The sequence below is a fragment of the Sminthopsis crassicaudata genome, chromosome 6, assembly GCF_048593235.1.
Source record: "Sminthopsis crassicaudata isolate SCR6 chromosome 6, ASM4859323v1, whole genome shotgun sequence".
Taxonomy (NCBI): domain Eukaryota; kingdom Metazoa; phylum Chordata; class Mammalia; order Dasyuromorphia; family Dasyuridae; genus Sminthopsis; species Sminthopsis crassicaudata.
Window position 1 is genome coordinate 94,667,621 of NC_133622.1, and position 20,938 is coordinate 94,688,558.

The 20,938-nt window shown below is 34.2% G+C and overlaps 1 long non-coding RNA gene across 1 annotated transcript in view; it reads left to right on the top strand.

The window, feature by feature from the left end:
* The first annotated feature begins 17,512 nt into the window (after positions 1 to 17,512).
* Positions 17,513 to 20,938, top strand: part of LOC141547741 (uncharacterized) — a 38,806-nt gene continuing 35,380 nt past the window's right edge. Inside the window, exon 1 of the long non-coding RNA XR_012483614.1 lies at positions 17,513 to 17,581. This is a non-coding gene — a long non-coding RNA (uncharacterized LOC141547741). The remainder of the gene's footprint in view (positions 17,582 to 20,938) is intronic.

Consider the following 20,938-nt stretch of genomic DNA (forward strand, 5'->3'; position numbering starts at 1 on the left):
CAATTCCTGAAGCTCCTGTTAATGCTTTTGCCACTTCTAAGACACATCTAGTGTTGCTATTATGCTGACTCCTAACTATGCCAAAAACTTCAATATATCTTTCTTTCTGACTTTCTAAGTTGTTTTGGACTAGAAAAAGACTTACCCTAAATTTTTGTTGGTGCTGCTGCTCCATAATGTGATTTAAATTGTTATTTTTAAGTTTGGAGAGCAATATTGGGAGAAGTCAACTGCTTCCTTTGCTCTCATCTTTCTTCTATCTCATTTCTCTCTCTAGGGGTGTCTTTCTAATGAAATTGGCTTGAGCTCCCATTTTAATGTGTTTTCTACCCAATATCAATCACTTAGTACTAGTTAGTATCTTTTTATTATTGATGTTACTAATTAGTATCATCTATATAAAATTAATACCCAATAGCTTGCAACATCAAGTTCAATTCCAAATACCAAATACCAACTGATAGGTATGGTTGCTCCTTTGTTTGTGGGACAGAACCACTTTGGAGAATTGCTCAGATAGGTTTTTAAGAAAACCATTAAAGCTACACTTGAAGAAGAGAGAAGGATGAAAGAGGAAAGGAGGAGGGAGGGAACAAAAGAGGGGGGAAGAAAAAGGAGGAGAGGAAAAGAAGGAAAAAGAGAGAAGGACAAGAGAAAGGAAAGAAGAAGGGAAGGGTGAGAGGGAGGGAGGAAGGACAGAGGAAGCAGGAAGGTAGGAAGGGAGAGAGAGAGGGTCAAGAGGTGGAGAGGGGAAGGAAAAGAAAAGAAAGGGAGGGAAGAAAGGGAATAGAAGAAAGGGCGAGAAATTTTTCTCAGCTAATCCCTGCTCAGCAAAGGGATTGGCTCCATCATGCAATACATGGTCAGAGAAACAGGCACAACATATCTACACATGATCTTAATCGGATGCAGGGCCTCTCCATTACATAACATCATATATTTTGGGAGCAAATTCTCAAGGCTCCAATTTGGTATGCAGCAAGCAGAACTTATTGCACTTGCTCCCAGCATTGGATTATCATTGGTCAATCCCTGCTTTATTATGCAAAAATTATGTGCAAAGTGAGTCAAGGCTTCTACAGATTTCACAATTTTCTTTGGTAAATGGCCTTGTGTTAAGCAATTGTGATTAATGTGAAACCCAAATTTTCCAAAATACAGCCCAGCTGAGTTTCCTTTGGTTTTGTCTTGCATGGAGAAGGAATACAGCTAGACACAATTTCTTGCATAAGAATTGGTTGAGTAATTTAAAATTAATTGGGACATACCTATAGAAGAGTAATTGAGAGGAGGAAGGGAACAGGCTGCTGTGCTAAGGAAAGATTGGATGGAGGCAAAAGGGTTGTTTAACATGGATAAAGGAAGGATTTTTTGTTTATTTTTTTTGTTTCTGAGGGGGTGGTAAGATGAGAACTATCTTCAATTATTTGATGGGCTGTCATATTATTACAAGAAAGAAAAACTAGGCTTCCTTTGCTTGGTCCCTGAGGACAGAACTAGGAGGAAAATTCTGGTTCATTATAAGAAAGAGCTTAATAACAATTATAACTAATAAAAGTGGAATGGGCTGCCTTGACCCATAGTGAATTATCTAATACTAAGTTCTTTAAACAGAGGCTGGATAATGACCCTCCAAGGATGTTATGAACTCCAAGGGAGTTCGTAATATTTTTGGGTTGTGGACCCCTTGGGCATTCTAAAGATTTCCATGAGCTCTTTCTAAAAAATGTTTTTAAATATATAAAATAAAATACATAGAAATGCATAATATTACTCCATGATTAAAGGTTATATTTTAGGACTTAATAAAATTTGAAGAATATAACTTTCATGAGTCTTTACTTTTATTTTCCTGATACTTTACTAATATTTTTGGTTTTCATCTGAACTGTTTTCCTATTTTTCATGATTGAATTATTTAACCTGACCTTAGCAAACTGCTTTTTATTTGGTATGTGTGTGTCTATTTGTGTGCATGTGTATTTCAATAATTTCTCCAAAGAACCAAGATCATTTTAAATTCTATTTTATTAAATTTCACTAGCTTCTCTATGATTAATGGAGATAGAAATTAATTAGTTTGGAAATATTGCCTGTATGTCCTGTTAGAAAAGTAGCTTGGGATAATAGATTGTAAAGCCATAGAATACACAAGAGCTGCATTCTTCATTCTTGAATATTTTTTGCCGTAACATTCCACATAGAATGAGGCTCAAATTTACTTGAGATTTAGCTTGTTTTTATGAAAATGTAAATGGACAAGGCACATATTTAAAATAGAACATTTAAACATTTATTTATGTAGTAAGTTTATTTTTAATATACATTGCTTTATGAATCATATTGAGAGAGAAAAATCAGAGCAAAAGGGAAAACCATGAGAGAGATTTAAAGAAGGGAAAAAGAAGTGAACATATAGCATGTATTGATTTAAATTCACTTTCCTTAGATCTTTTTCTGGATGCAAATGGAATTTTCTCTCCAAAGACTATTAGGATTGTTTTGGATCACCAAACTGCTGAGAAGAATCAAGCCTTTCACGTTGATTATTACATGAAGAGGGCCACAGATAGTGGGGGAACTCTGGGTGAGGTAGAAGACCCTTCAGCCCAGAGGGAACCTGCTGACAATGTCTTGTTCGGCTCCCCGTCTCCCCTAAGGGCTCTCAGCATTCCTGAGAAGTCAGGGGGCAGTGACAATCTGTGTTGTAATTAAAGCAGATACTAAGTGACAAAAAGTTATCTACATACATGTTGTTTATGTGTTCTCGCACAGTATATAGTTAGCAAATGTTCAGTGTTGCTTTGGTTATATAAAGGTATTAGGGTACATAAGGCTGAGAGAATTTGGAATAAATGGACTCCATGTTTGATCATCCATGTTAGTCAAGACTCATCACTCCTCTTTTAAGACAAAGGACTCAAGGTGTTATAGAGATCCTCCAGAGAGCTAGTCCAAACACAGCAATTTCAAATTATTGTTGTCATTATGTACAATATATTCCTTGTTCTGCTTGTTTCACTAAACATAAAATTTATTTAAAAAAATTAAACAAATCTATTTTTTGTCCCTTCCTATTTCTTCCCTGCATTGGGAGAAAGATTAATATAACATATATGCATAGTCAAGCAACCCAAATCATACTGGCTGTGTTCAAAAATGTATGCTGTATTCTGTACTCCCAATCCATCACCTCTCTGTCAGAAGATGAGTAGCATACTTACTAATCAGTCTTCTAGAATAATAATTTATCACTATAGATCTCTTTAGAGATCATCATAGATCATTTTTAGAGTTCTCAAATCTTTTAAAGTTGTTTGCCTTTGTAATGTTACTATATAAATTGTTATTCTGCTCAATTCACTCCACATCATTTCATAAAATTATTTCCAGGTTTTATTAGAAACCATCTGCTTCATCTTTCCTTATAGAAAATTAGTATTCTATTATATTCATATGCCATCATGTTAGGCACTCTGCAATTGACAGGAGCCACTAATTTCTAGTTTTCTGTATCAAGTGGTGTTAGGATATAAGGTGATAACTCAGGTTGTCTAAACAATTCTCTAGCTCAGAATTCACACCTTTGGTTCAGGCCTTTGAAAGGAGTTTGCACCTTTGGACTTCTGGGGGGGAGTTTACATGTTTAAAAGAGTTTGCACCTTTAAGAGGAGCAAGTTCATTGGTTGAAGTATTTCCCACACGTGCCTGAGTTCTCACGGGCCCATTCTCTGCGATGATAAAAGAAGGCAACATTGAGTCTGAAGACAGTCTAGATTGGGAAATTGAGTTTAGACAAAATGTCAAGGTCCGGGCTAGCTCCTCTGAAGGGCTCAAATAAGTCCTTGCCCCATGTTGGATGCCAAATTGTAAAGGTCCTGTTGTCTCTAAGTTATAATCCTTCTCTGGGAAGATATGTCTTTTCTGTAAAATCTTTTCCTCTGTGAGTAGGTTTCTTGGGAAGCTTCTGGAGCCTCCAGCCAGAGCGAAGGTAGAATCTTGAATCCTCTTCTTCCTGAATCCTGGCTTTGAATCTCCTTGAGCTTCCCTGAAGTTCTCCCAGAAAGTCTTGTTCTTCTCCCAGTCTAGACTCTCCTTCCAGATTGCCATCTAAACTCAATTTCCTTTAAAACTCCTTTAAACATGTAAAAGTGGAATTTAGCTCTTAATGATGACATAATATGGTGAAATCCACTCATCATTTCCTGAAAGATGAAAAAGTAAAAATTCCCAGGAATGTTATTATAATGTTCTTGGTGATTTTCTGGAGGTCTCTGGAGCAGCCTTCCTTTCAGTTCAGTAAACACCCCAAGAATAGCCAGATGTCAAAGTCCAAATTCTTTATCATCTCCTTCACAATCTTGTCTCCTTTTGTGGAGCCTGGGCTAGCTTTCTTAGAGGCCTTCTGGAGTCTTGGCTTCAGTGGAGAAGCTAAGGAGGGGAGCCCTGTCACCAAGGTGGTGTGATATGGGATGAATGAATCTGACTCTCCTTGGCTCTGAGAGTTTGAGCTCCTGTCTCCAGTCCTCTTCTCTACTCTGGCTCTGACTTTGGCTGAGTTTTCCCAGCTTACATGCTCCCTTATAATTACATTATCATAGGTGTGAATCTTGTAAAACTATATTAAGTACTAAGCACATGTATTGAACTAGAGAACTATTAAGCACCATGCTAAACTAGATAGCCATTGTCTTTATCAATCCCATTGACTTAACACCTGGTAAGAATCCTTGTTTCAGAGTTCTGGCCCATAATATTTATGACCAAATTCCAGAGCTCCCAGATCAAGGAGAAAATATTGCAAGTAACCTGAAAGAAACTGTTTAGATATTATGGAGACAGTGACATATAAGATTTCGAAGCTTTCATTTAAAAGAATAGATGTCTTTGAATATGATATTTCAGAAGGAAGACAAAGAAGCCAGAGTTCCAATCAAGAATAATTTACTCAGAAAAACAAAATGCATATTTAATAAATGGAGGACTTCAATGCATACCTGATGAAAATACCAGAGCTGAATAAAAAATATAACATTCAAACAGAAAACTCAAGAGAAGCATAAACAAGTAAATGCAAAAGAGTATAATAAGGGATTCAAAAAGTTAGACTATTTATGGAAAGGTATACATGTAACTTCTAAGAACTTTATCATTATTAGGGAAGTGAAAGTCTACATAAACAGAGGACACAAGTGTAAGTTAATTAATGATCTAAAATAAAAGAGGGATGAAAAAGAGGGATGCCCTAGAAGGAGGGAGAAGGAAGAGGTAGAATATAGAAAATCAGCTCACATAAAAATGCATTTAAGCAAGAGCTTTTGTAATGGAGAGGAAAATGGAGAGTAGTGGGCATTTCTTGAACCTCCTTCTCATTGGTGTTGGTTCAAAGAGTGAATAATACACACACACACACACACACACACACACACACATACACACACTCATGTATAGAAATGAAATTTATCCAAGAAGGGAGCAGGAAGGAAGGAGGCTAAGAGAAAAGTGACAGGAGATGAAAAAAAGTAGGGCAGATTAAAGGAGGCAGTAGTTAAAAGTAAAACAGACTATAAGAGGGACAGGATAATAAAAGAGAAGGATAAACAGATGAAAAATAGTTTGGAGGGAAATATATAGTAATCATAACTGTAAATGTGAATGAGATGAGTTCACCCATAGAACAGAAGTGGATAGTAGTATGTAGAAAAAAATTAGAAATCAATAATATGTTGTATATAAGACACACAGAATAGAAAGACATGTAGAATTAAGATGAAAGATTGGAGCAGAATTTATTATGCTTCTATTTAAGTAAAAAAAGGCAGATGTAGCAATCATGATCTCAGACAAAGCAAAAGCAAAAAATAGACCTAATCAAAAGAGATAAGCAGATAAATTACATTTTTAGTAAAGGTACCATAGACAATGATGTAACATAAAAATGACAGCATGTTTCTCTAATAAAGACCTCATTTCTCAAATATATGGGGAATTGAGTAAAATTTATAAAAATAAGAGTAATTTCCCAATTGATATGTGGTCTAAGGATGTGAACAATCAATTTTCAAAAGAGAAAATAAATGTTGTCTCAAATTATATGGAAAATGCTCCAAATGATTATGTATTAGAAAAAGACAAATTAAAACAAATCCTGGAGAGGATGAGAGAAAATAAGTACATTAATGAATAGTTGGTAGAGAAGTGAACTGATTTAATCATTCTGGAGAACCATATGGAATTATACCCAAAGAGCTATAAAACTGTGCATGCTTTTTGATATAGTAAGGCAATTACTAGGGCTATAACCTATAGATATAAAAGGAAAAGGACCCAAATGTACAAAAATATTTATAGCAACTCTTTATGTGGTGACAAATTGAAAATTGAAGAAATAGTCATCAGTTGAGGAATGACTGAAGTAGTTGGGCCTGTGATTGCAGTGGAACACTGTTGTGCTGCAAGAAATGATGAGGGGTTGGTTTCAGAAAAAACATGTCTTAACATATGAATTTATAAATAGTGAAGTAAGAAGAACTAGGAGATTATTGTGCACAGCAATAAAAATGTAATAATGATCAACTATGAAAGATTTGGTTACTCTAATTAATATAATTTATCCAAGTCAATTTCAAAAGACTTATGATGAAAAGAATGCTGCTTACCACCCAAAATAGAAGTCATGACTTCTGAAGGCAAATTGAAGTATAATTTTCTTGATTTCTTAATTTTGTGTGTGATATGGTTAATATGGAAATAATTTGTTCATATATATATTTGATATACAGTGGATGGGTGAGATGTGGGATGAAGGAAAAGAATATGGTATTCATAATTTGAACAGAAAATAAATGGTACATTAAAAATTTTTTTTTAAAAGAAGATTCTTTAGAAAGGGACTTTTAAGGAAATTAATAGTACTATGTCCTTAATGTGATGGAATTTTGTAAACTTCATTGATTTGCTGATGATAACGCTGCCAATTTGAAGAAATCTCTGAAGAAATGATAGCTTTAGATTTTTGAATTTTATGGTTTCTTTATAGTTTCTTTTCCCTTTAGAAAACATTTTCATTAAACTATATACAGTAAAAAAAAAAAATCAGATTTTTCAGTACTGAATCGTGAACACATTAATTAAAAAAAAAAAAAAAAACTTACAAAGAAAGCTATTACATTTTCTATCTCTCTTTTCCCAAAGAGGAAGTAGTGAAGAGTTGAAGTTTTATTTTTCTAGTACCACAAAAAATTAAACATATTTTATTGCTAAAGTCATATTGCATGTAAATTATGTAGTACATTTTCCTGTGTCATCCTTAACTTTTGGAACAACTTAGTAGAATGTATATCATCCAAGAAAGAAATTTTATGATTTAGACTGAATAGTCTTTATGACAAAATAAAAATAAATAATAAATGACTATTAAGGCACATTAGACTTAAACTTGGCTGAAAGTGGTAATACAGATTTTGATACATTCTTATTTGTTATGAATTATATGGTCTGCAATTTTATTTGTACTTTAACCTTGATGAAGCATATAGCTTGTTAAAATGGTATCTCAAAGAGGAAAGATGATGATAGGTTGATGGGTAGACTCCAAGTAAATGAAAAACATTAGATTCTTTCAGCATTACTTCTCAATTTCCTTGCATATAATTAGAGGATTCTTTAGCAATCCAATGGTAGTGATAATGGTAGATAGACATGGTTTACATGGGTAAAGAAGTGCTTTTTTTCATATCCATTTTATTTGGTTGGAGGATGTATGTAAAATGTAAGCTCCTTAGGGACAGTAACTGTTTTTGTTTTGTTTTTGAATCCCCAAGGCTTTGCATGTTAATTGAATTGGAGAAAATAATGATTTCTTTTTGATTCTAAGGGGGTATAATGATTGTACCTTTTTAGATTCAAGAAGGGAAATGTGATATAGCAGATTATTGGATCACAGCTCAAAGTGATACTTGACGTACTAGGAATGTATGTGCATCCTTCCCATTTAAAAATATTACTATATTTTATATTTTAAAGAGGTATTATGCTATATTAGAACCTTGGACCCAGAGTTTAAGTTCCCTGATACATATTACCTATGTGACCAATCTATGTTCTATGCAGCTCTGTAAGATGATAAATTGCAAAGAAAGTGCCAAATATTAATGATTGAGGGTGTTTTCTCATCTGGAAATCCTTTATTCCAAGGAAATCAAAAGACAAGTTATTATTTTACATTTTGTGTTTAGAGTATCTATATTGAGCACTTTTTTACCTTCCAAGAGGGCCATTCTCTATGGCAAAGAATGAAAAAGTGAAAGAAAAAAAAGTTCAGTGAAATTACCTAACACATCAACCAAATCTGATATATGCAATATTCTATATTTCTTCTACTTCAGCTTTATAAAGAATTGGGGGGATGAAATTTCATATTTTGTCTTTAGATCCAGGTAGTTATCTTAATTTCATGGTATTTGTTTCACTGATGTTTCTCTTTGTATTTATATTGTTGTATGTATTGTTTTTCTGGTTTTGTTTACTTTATTTTCCATCAGTTCATATTCTCCCTATTATTTTCTATATTCATTATTTTTTAAAAATATTCATTATTTCTTAACAATGTAGTAATACCCCATTATATTCATGCCTCACAATTTGTTGAGCCATTGCCTATTTGATGAATATCTATTTTTTAGTTTCTTTTCTCCTACAAAAAGTGCTCATATAAATATTTTAGCATCTATAGGGTCTTTCTTCCTTCCTCCTTCTCTTTTTCTCTTCTTCCTTCCTTCCTTCCTTCCTTCCTTCCTTCCTTCCTTCCTTCCTTCTTTCCTTCCTTCCTTCCTTCCTTCCTTCCTTCCTTCCTTCCTTCCTTCCTTCCTTCCTTCCTTCCTTCCTTCCTTCCTTCCTTCCTTCCTTCCTTCCTTTCTTCCTCCCTGCCCCCCTCCTTTCTTCCTCCCTGCCTCCCTCCTTTCTTTCCTCCCTCTCTCCCTTCCTGTCTTCCTTCCTCCCTCCCATCTTTCCTCCCTCCCTCTCTCCATTCCCTGCCTTCCTTCCCTCCCCCTCCCCATTGCTATGGTCCATATACTTAGTTGTGGAAACTTTTTATCAAAGAATATAGATAGGCAATTTATTCATTGTCATAACAAAATTCCAAATTGCTTGCCAGAATATTTAGACTAAAGGAGAATCATACTATTAATGTATTGGTACCTATTTTTTCTCCTAAATCTTTAAAATTGATTATTCTCATAATTTGTCATCTTTGTAAGTTTGCAAAAATAAGGATATAAAAAGAAAGATCAACATTATTTTGACTTCCAGGTTTCTCATTATCAATTATTCAGAGATATTTCTTTTTTTTTTTAGTTTTTATTATAGCTTTTTATCGACAGAACATATACATGTACACATGGGTCATTTTTCAGCATTGTCCTTTGCAATAACTTCTATTCCAACTTTTCCCTTCCTTCCCTCCACCTCCTCCCCTAGAGGGAGGCAGTCCCATACAAGTTAGACATGTTAAAGTATATCTTAAATACAATATACGTGTACATATTTGTACAGTTCTCTTGTTGCACAAGAAAAATTGGATTCAGAAAGGTAAAAATAACTTGGGAAGAAAAACAAAAATGCAACTAGTCCACATTAATTTCCCAATGTTCTTTCTCTGGGTGTAGCTGGTTCTGTTCATCATTTGGAACTGAATTGGATCTTCTCATTGCTAAAGATAATCATTTCCATCAGAATTTATCCTCATATAGCATTATTGTTGAAGTATATATTGATCTCCTGGTTCTGCTCAATACATTTAGCATCATTTCTTGTAAGTCTTTCCAAGCTTCTCTGTATTCATCCTGCTGGTCATTTCTTACAGAACAATAATATTCCATAACATTCATATACCACAATTTACCCAACCATTCTCCAATTGATGGGCATCCATTCAATTTCCAGTTTCTAACCAATACAAAAAGGGCTGCTACAAACATTTTGGCACATACAGATCCCTTTCCCTTCTTTAGTATTTCTTTGGGATATAAGCCCATAATAACACTGCTGGATCAAAGGGTATGCACAGTTTGATAATTTTTTTGAGCATAGTTCCAAATTGCTCTCCAGAATGGTTGGATCAATTCACAACTCCACCAACAATGCATCAGTGTCCCAGTTTTCCTGCATCCCCTCCAACATTAGTCTTTATCTTTTCCTGTCATCCTCTCCAATCTGACAGATGTGTAGTGGTATTTCAGAATTGTCTTAATTTGCATTTCTCTAATCAATAGTAATTTGGAACATACTTTCTTATGAGTGGAAATAGTTTCAATTTCATCTGAAAATTGATCATATCCTTTGACCATTTATCAATTGCAGAATGGCTTTTCTTATAAATTAAGAGTCAATTCTCTATATATTTTGGAAATGAGGCCTTTATCAGAACCTTTGACTGTAAAAATGTTTTCCCAGCTTATTGCTTCTCTTCTAATCTTGTTTGCATTATCTTTGTACAAAAGCTTTTTAACTTGATATAACCAAATTTTTCTTTTTTTTTTTTTTTATACTTCTCCCCCCCCCCCCCAGGCTGGGGTTAAGTGACTTGCCCAGGGTCACACAGCTAGGAAGTGTTAAGTGTCTGAGACCAGATTTGAACTTGCGTCCTCCTGAATTCAAGGCTGGTGCTCTATCCATTGCGCCACCTAAATGCCCCCCAAATTTTCTATTTTGTGATCAATAATGCTCTCTAATTCTTTGGTCACAAATTCCTTCCTCCTCCACAAGTCTGAGAGGTAAACTATCCTATATTCTTTTAATATATTTACAATCTCATTCTTTATGCCTAAATGATGAACCCATTTTGATCTTATCTTGGTGTATGGTGTTAAATGTGGGTCCATGCCTAGTTTCTTCCATAATAATTTCCAGTTTTCCCAGCAGTTTTTCTCAAATAGTGAATTCTTATCCGAAAAATTGGAATCTTTTGGTTTGTCAAACACTAGATTGCCATAATTATTGATTAGTTTGTCCTGTAAATCTAATTATTCCACCAATCAACTAATCTATTTCTTAGTCAATACCAAATGATTTTGGTGACCGCTACTTTGTAATATAATTTTAGATCAGGTATAGCGAGGTCACTTCATTTGATTTTTTTTTCATTAGTCCCCTTGAAATTCTTGACTTTTTGTTCTTCCATATGAATTTTGTTGTTACTTTTTCTAGGTCATTAAAATAGTTTTTTGAGAGTCTGATTGTCATAACACTAAATAAATAGATTAGGCAGTATTGTCATCTTTATATTTGCTCAGTCTATCCAAGAACACTTAATATTTTTCTAATTGTTTAGATCTGACTTTATTTGCATGGAAAGTGTTTTGTAGTTTTGCTCATATAGTTTCTGACTTTCCTTTGGCAGATAGATTCCTAAATATTTCATACTATCAACAGTTATTTTAAATGGAATTTCTCTTTGTATCTCTTGCTGTTGGATTTTGTTGGTGAAGTATAAAAATGCTGAGGATTTATGTGGATTTATTTTGTATCCTGCAACTTTGCTAAAGTTGTGGATTATTTCTAATAGCTTTTTAGTAGAATCTCTGGGGTTCTCTAAGAATATCATCATATCATCTGCAAAGAATGATCATTTAGTTTCCTCATTACCTACTTTAATTCCTTTAATCTCTTTCTCAAATCTTATTGCTGAAGCTAATGTTTCTAATATAATATTGAATATTAATGGTGATAGTGGGCAACCTTGTTTCACTCCTGATCTTACTGAGAATGGTTACATTTTATCCCCATTACATATGATGCTTACTAATGGTTTTAAATAGGTGCTCCTGACTATTTTAAGGAAAAGTCAATTTATTCCTATACTGGCAAGTGTTTTTAATAGGAATGGATGTTGGATTTTATCCAATTTTTCTGCATTCATTGAGATAATCATATGTTTTTTGTTAAGTTGCTTATTGATATAGTCAATTATGCTAATAGTTTTCCTAATATTGTACCAGCCCTGCATTCCTGGTATAAATCCTACTTGATCATGGTGTATTATCCTGGGGATGACTTTCTGTAATCTTTTTGCTAATATTTTATTTAAGATTTTTGCATCAATATTCATTAGGGAGATTGGTGTATAACTTTCTTTCTATGTTTTCAACCTACCTGCTTTAGGCATCAGTACCATGTCTGTATCATAAAAGGAATTTGGTAGGGCTCCTTCAATCCCTATTTTTTCAAATAGTTTATATAGCATTAGCGTAAATTGTTCTTTAAATATTTGGTAGAATTTACATGTAAATCCACTTGGTTCTGGAAATTTTTTCTTAGGGAGTTGATTAATAGTTTGTTCTATTTCTTTTTCTAAAATGGGACTGTTTAGCCAATTTACTTCTTCCTCTGTTAATCTGGGCAAGCTATATTTTTGAAGGTATTCATCTATTTCATTTAAGCTATTGAATTTATTGACATAAAGTTTGGCAAAATAACTCCAAATTATTGCTCTAATTTCTTCTTCATTAGTGGCAAGTTCTCCCTTTTCATTTTTAACACTAACAATTTGATTTTCCTCTTTCCTTTTTCTAATCAAAATCACCAAGGGTTTATCTATTTTGTTGATTTTTTTTTTTTTAATGATAAGGGGCCTTTCTTGCCCTTTCTTTTTTTTTTTTTTATTCATTTTTCCAATTTATCCCCTCCATCCCTCCACTCCCTCCCCCTGATGACAGGTAATCCCATACATTTTACATGTGTTACAATATAACCTAGACACAATGTATGTGTGTAAATACCATTTTCTTGTTGCACATTAATTATTAGCTTCCGAAGGTATAAGTAACCTGGATAGATAGACAGTAGTGCTAACAATTTACATTCGCTTCCCAGTGTTCCTTCTCTGGGTGTAGTTATTTCTGTCCATCATTGATCAATTTTGTTGATTTTTTAATAGAACCAAGTTTTAGTTTTATTTATTAATTCAATAGTTTTTTACTTTCAATTTTATGAATCTCTCCTTTTATTTTTATAATTTCAAATTTAGTGTTTGACTAGGGTTTTTTAATTTGTTCCTTTTCTAGCTTTTTTAGTTGCAAGATTGATTCATTGACATTCTCTTTATCTACTTAGTGCAAGTAGGCCTCTAGAGATATAAATTTTCCCCTTATTACCACATTGGCTGCATCCCACACAATTTGATATGACTTGCCATTATTATCATTTTCTGGGCGAAATTACTAATTGTGTCTATGATTTGAAGTTTCACCCAATCATTCTTTAGAATGAGATTATTTAGTTTCCAATTATTTTTTCATCTATTTTCCCCTGGCTGTTTATTGAATGTAATTTTCATTGCATCATAATCTGAAAAGGATACATTTACTATTTCTGCCTTTCTGCATTTGAATTTGAGGTCTTTATGTCCTAATATATGGTTAATTTTTGCATAGGTTCCATGAACTGCTGAAAAGAAAGTGTACTCCTTTCTGTCTCCATTTAGTCTTCTGCAAAGATTTATCATACATTACTTTTCTAATATTCTATTTACCTTTTTGACTTCTTTCTTATTTATTTTGTGGTTTGATTTATCTAATTCTGAGAGTGCAAGGTTGAGATCTCCCACTATTATAGTTTTGCTGTCTATTTCTTCTTGCAGTTCTCTTAATTTCTCTTTTAAGAATTTAGATGCTGTACCACTTGGTGCACATATGTTTAATATTGATATTGCTTCATTATCTATGCTATCCTTTAGTAAGATATAGTGCCCTTCCTTGTCTCTTTCAATTAGATCAATTTTTGCTTTTACTTGATCGAAGATTAGGATGGCCAGCCCTGCTTTTTTGACTTCACCTGAAGCATAGTAGATTCTGTTCCAGCCTTTTACCTTTATGTATTGCCCTGCTTCAAATGTGTTTCCTGTAAACAACATATTATAGGATTCTGGTTTTAATCCGGTCTGCTATTTACCTACACTTTATGGGGGAGTTTACCCTATTCACATTTATGGTTAAACTTATTAATTCTGCATTTCCTGCCATCTTGTTAAGCCCAGCTTATGCTTTTCTCCTTTCCTTTCCCCTTATCTCCCTCCCCAGTATTAAGATTATGAGCATCACTTGCCTTAAGCAGCCCTCCTTCTTTAGGATCCCTCCTCCCACCTTAGAGTCCTTCCCCTTTTCTTAATCCTTTTCCTCTCAATTTCTGTATTCCCTTCTATTTAGCTTACTCCTTCCCTTTTCACTTTTCCCCTCCCACTTTTCAATGAGGTGGGAGAATTTTCTCTGTAAATCAAATATGTCTAGTATTTTTCTCTTTAAGCCCATTCTGATGAGAGTAAGATCACATTATGTTCATTCCCCTCCCCTTTTCCCCTCAGATATAATAGGTTTCCTTTGCCTCTTTGTGAGATGTAGTACCTACACTTTTCCCTTTTTCTGGTACAATTTCCTTTCCACATCTAACTTCTTTTTTTATATTACAACAATATAACCAAATTATATATGTGTTCTTTATGTATACTTATAACAGAAATATAATTCACAAGATTTCTTTTTACCTTTTTATGTTTCTCTTGAGTCCTATATTTGGAAATCAAGCTTTATATTTATTTCTCTTTTTTTTCATCAGAAATAGATGGAATTCACCTATTTCATTGAATGTCCATCTTCTTCCCTAGGGGAAAAAAATGTTCATTTTGGCTGAGTAAGTTATTTTTGATTGCATAACATGTTCCTTAGCCATTTGGAGTGTCAGATTGCAGGCCTTTTAATCCTTTAATGTGGATGCTGCTAAATCCTGAGTAAACTTTATTATGGCTCCTCTATATTTGAATTGTTTTTTTTTCTAGTTGCTTGTAGTATTTTTCCCTTGGTCTGATAGTTCTGGAATTTAGCCACAATATTTCTTGGAGGTCTGATTTTGTAGTCTCTTTCTGTAGGTGATTGATGAATTAAATGTCTATTTTACCTTCTCTTTCTATAACATCTAGGCAGTTCTCTTTGATGATTTCCTGGAAAATAGTGTCTAGGCTCCTTTTTTCCATCATAATTTTCAGGAAGTCCAATAATTCTCAGATTATCTCTCCTAGATCTATTTTCCAGGTCTGTTGTTTTCCCAAGAAGGTATTTTAACATTTTTTCCATCATTTCATTTTTGTGTGTGTGTGTGTGTGGGGGAGGAGTTTGCTTGACTGATTCTTGGTGCCTCCTTGAGTCATTTATTCCTTTTTTTCAATTCTGATTTTTAATGAATTATTTTCTTCATTTACTTTTTTATTTCTTTTTATAATTATCCAATTCACTTTTTAAATGAGTTGTTTTGTTCTATGGAATTTTTTTCCATTTTATTTTTTTATTTATATATAATTTTATTTTTAGAGAGCTATTTTCTTTTTCCAGTTCACTAATTCTAATTTTCAGGTATTTGATTTCTTTATACACTCTATTTGTAAATGAGTAGTAGGATGACTTATCCAGACCCTCTTGCCAAGCTTCCCCTTTCTTTCCCCATTTTTCTTCTATCTCTCTTGTGAGATGTTTTTTAATTTCTTCTATGAGAGCTTTGTGTGGTGGGGAGAATATCATATCTTTTTACTCATTTTGACAAAAAAGACACAAAGAAAAGTAACAAACAAACAAAAAAACAACTTCAGTCTGCTTTGGGGCAAGTATGGTATTATCAAGCTTCCTCTACAGACAATAGGAAGTAGCAGTGAAGCATCAGTCAGACATCAATGGCTGCACTGCATCTGCACAGATATTGCACTTTGAGAGCATATTGAATCACTCTGGATATTGAGTGGGTGTGGCCAGGTCCCCAGAGAATCTCACATTACCCCCTGTTTTTAATAGCTTCTCTGCTGATCTAGTGGCTTGCTGCCAGAGTGGTAAAGTTCTCCCTGCAAATTTTCCTCTGGCTGAGGTCACACCTTGCCTCCTTCAGATCTGCTCAGAGTTAGCTGCCTTCTGTGCTCTCACTACATGTAAAGGACAGTGAATAGGTATACTGAAATCAGACAACTGAGTGCTTAAGGCTAATTACCTATTGGACAAACCTCTATTAGCATATGTTTGGAATTTCTTTTCTCACAGTTAATGCTGGCTCAATGCTTGGGGTTAATAGAATTGTAGGGAAGGATTAGAGGGTGGAGTGAAAAAGGTAAGAGGACTTCACTTGGCCTCAGGATGAGGAGGAGAAAAGTGTGGAGATTCTGGACTCTAGAATCAAGGAAGGATCCTTGGCAAAACTCCTGGCAGTTTGCTCTATCTCCTTCACTTCTCCCCCTAAAGACCAAGGACTTTTGCTTATCCTGACTCTGGCTGCTTCTGAGCCTCCAGGGAGCTAGCTTGGACTTTATAACTGCCAACTTGCCTGATGCTGTACCTAGTCTAATCTTCCCTGCCCACTAGCAAAAACAGACCATTTCTGGAAAATTTCGAGGATATCTTTTGTTGGTAATGTGTTGTACTCCCAATATTCATGGGTTTTTTTCAGTCAAGCACTAATTCCAAGGCCTTTCAAAAAAAAAGTAGTTTGAGGGCAAGAAAGAACTTAGATAGACACATGTGTCCTCTCTACTATCTTGGCTCCATTCACCTGATTCAGAGATATTTCAAGTAATTATTTATAATTTACCTTCTTTTGAGAAATATTTATATCATTTAACCTCATATCCTAGAGAATGGCTTTTAGTTTTATATATTTTTGTTTATTCCCTACATAGTTTTTTATCAGATATTTTAAAATATATCTTTCAAGAACACTAATTTTGACTTGCAGATGTCACTCTCTAACTGGGTTCAGGCTCCAGGCCAATTATGCTACTCTAAGTGGCAAGAGGGATTTAGACACAATGGCTGCCCAGGAACTTTTATCTTCAAAAGGCATCCTTAGTTGCCATTGCTTCTGAGTACTCTTGCATTTCAGAACTTGACTGCAGTTCCTTCTCTGTCTAGAGCAGGAGTTTTTAATCTGGGGTTCATAGATTTGAGTTTAATTTGTTATAACTATTTCAATATAATTAGATTTTTTTGTGATCCTATAATTTCGTTTTATGCATTCAAAAATATTATTTTCAGCAGGGATCTATAGGCTTTATTGGATTGTCAAAGAGATCTTTTAATTAAACAAAAAAAGATTAAGATAATCCCTAATCCAGAGAGTGTGACAAAGGATTGTCCTTAGTTTAACAAAGGTGTGGCAGCAGTTGACACTTGTAATAATGAGAAAATCACTTATTTTTCTGAACCTCAGTTTCTTCAACTGTAAATTGGGGCTAATAGTAGCTATTTCAGATGATCAAGATTATATAATTCACTTTACAGACTTGATTGTGGAATTTAAATTTAAATTGTTACTCATATTGTAGGGATTTTGTTGGAATCAGATGATGTGTTTTTGCTTTTTTAACTTGAGGTACTCTAACATGCCAACTATTATTAGGCTTAACTTATTTTGATAACTTTATCCTTGGATTTATTTCTATAATTATTGACTTTGAGCCCTGAATTCTTCTTCCAGACTGATTCACCTAATTCCCAAGAATGTATTGATTCACAGAGACTCCCTGGTATCTCCTCATATCACCATCAATTGTCAGGTAATCATGACAGTATGACAAACAAATGAGGTCTTCCCCCTTTGCAGGTGTTTTCTGTGCTTTTTATTGCCTCCAACTTAGTCTTATTGCATTTACCTCTGGATAAATCTCACACAGTTTAAGCTCTCTCCAATAGAACTGATTTTCCCTTCTCATATGACATAGGCAGCACAGCACAATAGAGAATGACCACTGGCTCTGAAACTGGAGGTCCTAGGTTTGAATAGTCTCTGATGCTTGCTACCTCTGGGATGGTGGACAAATCACTTTACTTCCATAGCCTCAGTATCTTCATCTATAAATCAAGAAGATTGAATCAGATGGCCTGTGAAGTTCTAATTCTCTTATTCTAGGTGGGCAAAAGGCTCTCTAGCTATATGGTTTAATTGGATCAGATTAGAAGATTCAGTTTACTGAAGCTCATTTAAAGGGTGCTGTACCATTGTATTGAAATCTGCTATTTCAGGGTATTCATTAATTGTGTTTGTTATAATCTAGGTAATTGATGTAAAAAAGGTGGAATAATCTAAAGTATTTTAGTCACAATTCAGTGCCAGTAATTTAGAGTTGGCTTTGCTTTCATCGCCATAGCCAGCTTGGTGACTGGTAGTTTCCTCTACCACTCTTAGCCTCATTTTTTCCATCTATAAAATGAAAATAAATACTATTTGCACTAGACAAGGCTGTTTTGAGCACAGTTATATAAATTGTAAAGGCCTGTGTAAAAATTAACTATTATTATATGCCAAAATTAAAGAGATTCTATGTGATTTCTTGATACACTTGAAAGTCAATCAGACATGATGACAGAGGTAAAACAAAAAGAAGAAACAGAGAATTTTGGGCTTGTGATCAATTGGATTAGAATATATATTTGTATATATATTATCATTTTCTCTCTCTTTCTTTCTCTTTCTCCTTGTCTCCCTTTCCTTTTCCTTCTCCCTTTCTCTCTCCCCCTTCTGCTTTTCCCCTCCTTCTCCCCCTCCCTCTGTTCCTCCCTTTCTCTCTCTGACATAAGCCTGGACATGTTCAATCTCATGCCCATTTTCAGATTGGATATACCTTTGTTTAAATGTTGAGGTGGACTATTTAGAGTATGACAAGCCTTCTCACTTGACCTTAGTAGAAAAGGTAAATTCCTGCACAGGTAAGAACCAGTTCATTAGACTTAAAGTGACTCAGAATCTTATCTCCCAAGAGCTTTCTAATAGGTCTGTTGTGCTAGTTATTCTGTTTACCAAATCAAAAAGCATTTGTATGACTAGTTCCTCATAAAATGACTTTTTGGTCTTACAGTGTGATAAATGATTCTCTGCTTTTAGGTAAGTTCTCTTTTCAAAATAGCAGGTTTCAATATCATATATGTTAAAAGCAATAAAGCATTCATAAAGAGTAGTAAAATTTTCCATACTAAATGTTCTCCCTCCCTTCCTCTCTTCCTCCTTCCCTTTCTCCCAATTTTCTTTCCTCTTTTCCTCTTTTTTCCCTTCCTCCCTTCCTTTCTTCTCTTCTTCTTCCCTCTGTTTTTCTCTTAATTCCTCCTTCCTTTTCTCCCAATTTTCTTCCCTCCTTTCCTCTTTTCTTCCCTCTCCTCCTCTTTCTTCACTCCATTCTTTCCTTCCTCCCTCTCTTCCTCGCCCCCTTTCCCCTTCCCCTTCATTTTTTATAAAACTACATGTATTTATTTTTCCTTAGGCAACCTGGTAGCCCTATTGTTGACCAGGGGTGGAACAAAGGCTCACTATATTTGTGTCAGATTTAGTAAGGATTTACTTTACCCAAATAGAAAACCCAAATTTAAGTGATCTACTAGTTTCAATTTAGGCAGGGATTAGAGGCAAAGGAGTGGCAGGCCCAGAATTTTAAGTTTTCTATGATTCCTAACTAATGACTTGTGTTACTTATATTCAGGATAACTAGTACAATAATTTGTTAATAAAAAAGAAACTCTAAGTAGAACAAAAGTATGATTGAGCCTGTGTCCTTTTATTCAAATTATATTGGCATATTAAAAGGGAGAGAAGAGAAAGGGAAAAAAAATAATCTGGAGGAAATATCCAGACAACAAATACATTAACCACCAGCTAGTGTTGTTTAAGGTTTTCCTAGAAGTTAATTTATGTTTTTTTGATTATATGTTAAAATTTACACATTCTCTTCCAAAAATTTGCCATTTTGTGACATAACAAAATAAGATTCTTGAAACCGGACAATACATTTTTTCCCAATCTCATCAGTGACCTATTTCCAAAATTCTTGTTTTTTCTTTTTCCACCCTTCAATGATAGAAACCAGCTCTGTGTCTCTGGAATTCTCAAATAGTTCCTGCTGTATTGGTGTCAAATGCTTATTCTCCGATTCTGCTAATCAGAAAGGGTATCCATTTCTGGGCTAGTGGTCAGTGCTGGGGGCTTTTGAATCAATTTATAATGACACATTAAACTTTATGACTGATTTTTTAAAGACAAAATAATGCACTAAAAAGGCATGTTTTAAAACTTTCAATATGAGGAAGAAAAGAAACATCTGTTTTCCTTCAAGTCTATGTCTGTGACTCTCCATTTCCATTCCTCAGCTATTACCAACAACGGACTATAAAGTGTATGATTTTTCTAGAATGCTTGCTCTGTAATGGAGCAATGGGAATAAACAAACTGAGCAATTTGATATTTCTGGACCCATCAGATAGGCAATTTGGATTGGCAACTAGTCCTTATCCGTTTTGAACAAAGCAAACTGTTACCTGAATTAACTAGCTAGACGGACCTGGTTTATGCTTATCTCACTTCATCAGGTTGACACGATGCATTGAAATTGTCATACTGGCACATTATGGATTTATGAGTGAGTGTATAACTTAGGACTGGGACTATGGTAGAAGATGGTGGCATTAAAACCAAATCCTGCTTTTTCCATTAACTTACTAGGCTACCCCAGTGAAAACTTTGAATGAGTCTGTTCCTCAGATTTCATCAGAACAAAGAGCAAAAGAACCCTGGCCTATCTTGTTGGTCTACTCTGAGCAATAAATAGTAAATACAGATGTTTGTAAAACATTTTGTAAATTTTAAGTGACAGAGATATGTTTAGAAAGAGTCTGAAATCCAAAAAAAATAGCTTTTAAAAATTATTTTTAATAAATTAAACAGAATATTGTCTACAGTGTTGGCATCATACATGAAACTAGACTTTCCAGATGTGAGTCTACTTAATATTTAGGAAATGAGATTTTTGGTTGGATCCATATTAAATGTTTGAAAAGAACATAATTTGCTAGTTAACTGACCTGCCGGAATTCCACCAAAATTTATACACACAACATATGTTTTAACTGTTTTTTGAACTATTGATTAT